General features: G+C 39.2%; 1 long non-coding RNA gene across 1 annotated transcript in view; it reads left to right on the top strand.

Annotated features, from left to right (window-relative positions):
• The first annotated feature begins 294 nt into the window (after nucleotides 1-294).
• LOC134419870 (uncharacterized) overlaps nucleotides 295-7,089 on the top strand; it is a 48,467-nt gene continuing 41,672 nt past the window's right edge. Inside the window, exon 1 of the long non-coding RNA XR_010028183.1 lies at nucleotides 295-440. This is a non-coding gene — a long non-coding RNA (uncharacterized LOC134419870). The remainder of the gene's footprint in view (nucleotides 441-7,089) is intronic.

Below are 7,089 nucleotides of genomic sequence, written 5' to 3'. Positions count from 1 at the left end.
ACAATAAATAATATTTACATGACTCTTCCAGGAAATACCGCTGTGACATTTACTGTTGTTTGTTGGGTTTTTTAAAACCTGTATCCTGACTTAACCTTTTTTGAGACTGAGATATCAGCTGCTTCAGAGAGATAGCTGATACTTGCCTTTCCTCCTCTGAGCAGGGGTTTTATTTTTATCACGAGTGCTACAGAAGACATATGGCATTTCACAGGCACTTCCAGATAGTTACTCAAAGGGTTTTATAATTTGATCCCTGATCCTACACTGAGTTTTTCAAGAACCATCCATTGAGGCTTGCAGAGCCATGGCAAAGAGAGTAAAGTGCCCTGAGATTTTAGGGTTTAAGTGCATGTAGTACAACATGGGAAAACAAGAATAGGAAATACATCCCACACTATAGCCCCCACCAAAGGACCTGAGCAGTAAGGAAAACAGCAGTAAGTGTCTATGAAATGCTTATTCTTACCTTGGCATCTTTTTACTTCTTTGTTTAAACAGAGCACATATGTAACACAGATTAATTAATTTGTAGACTAAAATCTAGAAAAAGTGGGATGAAAAGTCTTGTGAAGATGAATAGTAGAAAACAGATTTCCAAGAATAAAATAGAGAAATGAGAATCCAAAGTTTTGGGGTTGGGATTTTGTCTATGTACTATGGATAATATAAATTCACATAAATTTTAGTGTAGCTTTTTCACACTATTTTGGCAGTGATCTTGACATTTTAATAGAGTCATGGAAGTGTATAATAATAGTGTATGATTTTTGGGTTTTTTTGTTTGTTTGTTTTTTGTTTTTTGTTTTTTGTTTTTTTTTTTTTATTTAATGTAAACTATTTGACATAACAGTAGACAATATAGCATCTTGAAGAAGAAAAATGCGGGCTACAAATAAGTATCCTAAATTAAATGTAGCAATCATTTAAGGGAGTCTTGCTCATAATTTTTTGCCATGTGACTTGCAGCATTGGGAAGTTGTTTAAGGAAGGAATTGCTTCATGTTGTAGTTACAAAGTACTCCTCCACTAAAGGACCTTGAGATGAAATTAACCTAACAATAATAAATATGTACAAGGAAAATATCATTGTAATGGAAGAAACCAGTTGAAAAAGTATTAATGGATGTGGATGTAAGTTTCCTGACAAGTGTGTCTACAGAAAAGACAGTTACCTGCAGAATACTCCGTGCTTTCTTACCAACTTTGGAACTACTTTTTATTCTTCCCTCCAAAACTTGTGGTCAGTTCTTTTCCTAGCTTTTCTGATCTGTGTTTGCTAGAGTGCATGCCCTTACCTGTCTGTGACTTGTTAAAACAAAATCATCCTCATGAGGTTCTGGTGTCATTGTCATTGAGAAAAACCTTCAGCACAAGAGAAGAGCTCAGCAACCTCAGTGCACATTTCCAAGACTTATTGGTATAAACAGCCATCTGACATCCTTAAGATTTCTTAGACCTTTATAGCCTTTCCATTTTCTCTGTTTTCATGTTTCCCATTAATATCAGCTACTTTGTGCTGCTGCTAGACTCTGTGTGACCTTCCTATGCTATCTTGATCTCCTCTGAGCAGAAATTCTCTTTCTGCAAAAGGCTGATATTCAAATCACCACCAAGTGACAATGATGACAACTTGATGTCATTGTGACAGCAAAGTGAACCCTTCCATGCGTCTTTGTATGCTTGATATGGGCATGAGCAGGATACACACTCAGCTGTTGCTGTTAATGTGGTGAAGGCATGTTAAAATGGAGAATACGAATTCTTTTTGTGATAGTGGTTTTTGTTTTCATGCTTGGAATTTCACAGCATGTTGGCTTAACTCTCGTCAGTCTTCTTTCTTCCTTTCTGTCCATTTACACAAGCCTCCCTCTGGCAAATAATTTTGTGGGGATTTTAACAACTTCAGGATTTTCTCCTCATTCCCCATTACCCTTTCCCCTTCCTACCCACACCTTTCTTTTCATTATTTCAGTAAATGAAAATATCATGTGGAGATACATTATGTTGTCAGATAACATTTAGTTATCCTCCTTTGTCAGTGGAGAACCAGAGGTGATTGATGAGCACAGACTGCGTTAAGATGGAATCATACCAAGAGAACATGTGTTTATATTTCTAAAACTTGTAGTTAGAGGTTTGAGGTTTAGTAGCCCTTCTGTCGTGGGGTGCATGTGAATCTTTGAGGGAATTAGGGGAAAGATGTATAGGAAGGGTCCTTTATTTGTAATCTTCAAACTTACTCCAGGTCAGCAATGCAGAAAACCTGCTGGTTTTAGAGCTTGTACAGGAAAATGATCACACCCGGTCTTGGTCTTTCTGGACAGAAATTGCTGGGATTAGATTTGTCATGAGTGACACATCTGGCCTCTTTTAGAAGCTGGACTAAATGTCAATGGACATGTGAAATTAATGGTATTCTTTTTATCTTTGTGTCTGTTTCTATTGCAAGTTGCCTGTATACTTTGCAAGTGTACCACAAAAAACCTGTTATATTTCTTTCCATGGATGAGTAAAAGAAGGCAGATCCTAGGACTGCCTACCCAGATCTTTGGACAGTATTAATTTGGAAGGAATTGTCAGAGAGAAGGGTGTTTTGTAAACAGTTTAATCTGTAATCTGGTGCCTACTTATTCCAAGGTGCATCAGTCACAGCTGAGCAAATGCAGAGAAAATGTTTTCAGTTATCCTGATTGTTAGATTGATTATCTCTCAACAGCTCCTGAGTCGTGAGGGCAGTGGTTGCTGTGTTTGGAAAAAGCAGTGAGGGGAAGGCTGATGGCATGCAAGCAATGAAGCAGCATTTGCAGAAAAAGCAGTGGCAAGTGGTCTCATGGGTATCTTCCCTAAACATAAACTGGCTATTTCCCCTTTTCCTGCTTCTCCCTGCAGTTTCCTTGAAAAAATAATCCTGTTCATCACAACTAGAAATTTCTGGAAACGTATCAGATCTGATCAAACTTACTAGGAACATTTTCAAAACTAGGATGAATTGTAAAGGAGGGTTTGAGAGAATAGACTGGAATACTTGCGTGAGTTTTGCATGCTCAATGCATCTGATAATATGTGCTGACCAATTTAGAGAAATTTCCCCCACCACCCACCACTTTTCCTCTCCTTTTTTAAGGCCTAGTATTGTCCACCTTAAATATTCTCAAAAAATGACGTTGCAATGCCAAGAAAATTTTTCTCTCTGATCTGGCTGAAACTGGAAATCCTACAAGAGTGTGATATGTGACGTGGACTAGATAATGCTCTCATGGGATGTGATATTTTCAAGCTGCTTGTTCTGTGTGCAGCTAATCCATTTCCATTGGCATCATGGCTGCAGATTAAGCAGAGTCCATCTGCACACACATGTTACCTTTTATAGGGCAGAAATAGTCCTGTGGGACTGACAACTTTCTCATTTGCTGCTCTGGCCCATATAACTCTGAGTCACAAACCCACGTGAATGGATGTTACTCCTTTGGAAGATTCAGCTTTTCTGGAAGTTAATGGAAAGTATATTTAAAAAACCCTGCTTTTATTTCTTTTGTGGCGAAGCATCCTATATCATTAGCTTTCAACCTGTATTAGTCCAATAAAGGCAATTAGTTTTCCCCATGGCAGAAAGCCTGTTCTGTATTTGGCAACTGCCCTTGGAGCATATCCTTGGAGCAGATGGCTGCTTGCCTGCCAAATAAGATACAAATTAGATTTCCAGATGATTGAGTGACGGTGGCAGAAAAGCAGCCGCTCTCCCTAACTCCTCCTCTCCTGCAAATCCGGTTAATCAGGGAGAGCAGAGCCACTCTCTGCTGGGCGTGCGTTCTGCAGGGAAAGCCTCTCTGTGCACAGGCCCCACATCAGGGAGGTGGGATAAGCTCAAAGGAAATGTTGCGCTCTCTTAAATATTTATTTATAATGAATAGCAAATCTGTCTTCTACACAAGTGAATTGCCAAACCTTATTTAGTCCATAAAGAAGGCAATAAATTAGTATCAATGGTCCCCATAAGTGTCTCCATCCAAGTCCTGCACTGTGTTGTAACTAGGCTGAGCTTCCATGCAGCAGGAGGATAACTGTGGAGCTGTATTGTGTGGCAGAACTAATTATGATCAGCTTTTAGGTTCAAACACCATCTCCCCATTAGCTGCATCTGCATATCTAGCAAATGGAAGTGCACTCTGCTTGGCCCAGGAGCAGCCTAGTAACTTGTGTTTGCCTCACGTATTATTTCTTTCTGTGTTTAAAGTAAGACACAATTTTATATTTAAACATGGTTGTTTCAACACAGTCAAAGGTAAGCAGGTGATTGCTGACAGGTAAAGGTGACAGCTGGACAAAGCACTCTAGTTCCGTTCCAAAACCCTTGGAAACAACCACAGACTCACCACGCACCTATGAAGTGCAGCCAAGATACATTTGGAACCTCATGTTCTAGCTAGATAACTGGGAAAAAAAAGAACAGCAAAAACAAAATAGCTTTGGAAAAAGACTTGAGGGAATAAATAAAAATATTTTTCTCACAGTGGAAAAATAAATTCAGTAGGACCACTAGTATGCTCGGCTACAAAAATGCATTTCCAATAAAGTTAGCAGTTATGCTGGTACAATTGTGAAGGGAATCTGGCTTAGCACAGAAGTCAGGGACCAGACCTGCAGCTGATGTGAGTACATGTGGTCTGTACTGAAGTCCAGGGTGCTATATTTATCTGCAAAAATGTAAAGAGTTGGCTCGAGGACAACTACAGTCTAGGGACGACTTCTGCTCTTCCGTAGTCCATTTGCTCTTCCATAAAATGCAGGTTTCTCTGCATCTTTGCCTTCTCTTCCTTTCATACAAATAGTGTGGAGAGAAAGATTTGTAAACCTACAATAATTTGTCAAATTTTCAATATTGTTTTCTCTGACACATAATTCTTTCTACTTGGTGTATCAATGATTACATAGATGTAAAACCAACTATATTAGTGCTTCTGTGAGGCAAAAAGTAAAATATTGGTTGTAGCTGTATTTTCAGATTGTTTGTAAATTTTCTACCCTTCATTAAAAATGCATACATTGACTTCTGCAGCTGTCCTTCAACCTAAAGAGACTTGGTTAAAGAAATGCATAGATTTATTTAATTTTTAAAGAAGAAATATAGAGAGGATGAAGCCAGAGTTGGCACAAGGCTTTTCAGTGGGGTCAGCAACATTCAGATTTGCCATCCAAGGGCAGCTGGGGAGTGGGGTGTTGAGGCTGGCTCGAGGAGAGGCAAGGAGGACTCAGACGTGCTCAAGGTGGATGCAGGATCTGGGCACAGGGAAGGACAGCTGGAAGACCACTGGAGTTTTTCTCAGGAGACAGAGTTACGAGATTACAGCATCCAGGAATTAGCAAAGCCTGTGGCAGAGGGCTTGGAATAAGATGATCTTTAAGGTTCTTCTAACCCCAACTGTTCAATGATTTTATTGGTAAGTCAAAATTTTAATACTAGCTAGTATGGAATTTGATGAGGAGGAGCAAGCAGGAAGGTCTGTGAGGTTTGCAGTGTGGGGGTTCTTCTTTTCTTCACACTTCTGCTTCACTGCAAAGAGGGATTGTATGGTGAAGTTCCAAAGAGTGCTTTGGAGAATCAACCAGGTTTTCTTCTCCTGCTAATGCTCAGGATGGGGCTACAAATGGGGCAGCAACAATCCCTACCACTGCTGTGGGGCTGCCTTAAAAATGCCTCAGAAAGGCAGAGCTGTGTCAGCAAGAGACCTGTTGTGACAGTCACAGAATAATCCCACAGTGTCAAGGCAGGGTGACTTGCCACCCCAGGCCTCATCATATTTTCTTCATATAGGTTCTCTGGAGGAAACTTCAAAGTTTGGCTGTGCTCTGAAAAGAAGTTAGAAGGGCTTTAAAGTTTCCATGCCTCTTATTCCTCAAAAAAACCCGCTCAGTTTAGAAGTAAAAGAAGGTTCATTGTCCTGCTGTTTCTTTGAATGTTCAAGCTGAACATTTTCTCTGGCTTCCACCTGTTACAAAGGCATTCTGCCCCAGATATAGATCCTCTAATGATATGTGTGCATTGGTTGAACAGCTATGAGGTTTTCTTCTAGTTTAATCTAATTTTTGTTTATGTCAAAAGCTCAAAGTAGACAAAGTTGTTACTGGTTCAGGTGCATTCACAGGTTGTCCAGTGTTAATTTTCAATAGTTCTTCTGTGGAAAAGATATATTTTTGTATATCTCTGTGCACTAGAGATTTAGAAGAAACTTAAAACTCTGAGCCTGTGAAAAGACACTTTTTTTTGCTAGTAAAAGCTGCAGCAGTGGTACACCAGTGTCACTCCATTGCCTGAAAGCAAACAGCCATATTGATTTAAGGTGAAAAAGAACTCACTTTAATTTACCTCCCTTAGCTGTATTGGCTTTGAATTGGTATCACAATAGAAGCCAGTGGTAGCCTTAAATGAATAAGCCTAAAAATCACTAAAATCAGTGCACTAAAATCAATAAGCCTAACAGTCACTACACAAAGAAAATTCATCTAAAAGCTAAGCCTGTGTCCTCAGAGAATCATGTTCAGCTTGGAAATATTAGTGGATATTTCTCCTATTTTGCAAGGTTGGCGAGAGGTTATTTGGTTTTGATTTTAATTAGTTGATGGACAAACTGAGGCATAAACCATAGAAGACACATCTGTTGTAGTGCATTGTCTGTGGTACAGGTAATACTTGATTTAAATCTTCTGGAATTTTTATTTTTACCTTGCTATAGCATTTCTAGCATCTAAGGCCTGAAATAGGAAATGCCCTGGCATATGCATCAGTATGTGCATTTCTATGCACTACCAATAAAATCTGTCTTGAGAGCAGCATACATGCAATATGTAGACAAGAAAATGAATTTTTTCAGCAGAGCTATTTTCCAGAAATCCTGTGGAACGTTTAATCTCCCATGAACCACATTTATTTATTTATTTATTCATTCTTTCATTTCATTTTAACTCTCCCTCCCTTTTGAAGCAGGAATCTTATGCATGGAAGTGACACGCTTGGAAAGCCTGACATGGACCACCAGGGTGAATTGGTGCTATGTACAAAACTATGGGAATATTCAGAGATGGTGGTAG

This window comes from Melospiza melodia, chromosome 6 (assembly GCF_035770615.1).
Source record: "Melospiza melodia melodia isolate bMelMel2 chromosome 6, bMelMel2.pri, whole genome shotgun sequence".
In the NCBI taxonomy this organism is placed as follows: Eukaryota; Metazoa; Chordata; class Aves; order Passeriformes; family Passerellidae; genus Melospiza; species Melospiza melodia.
The sequence above is the reverse complement of the archived record's forward strand: the minus strand, read 5'-3'. Positions and strand labels throughout refer to the sequence as shown.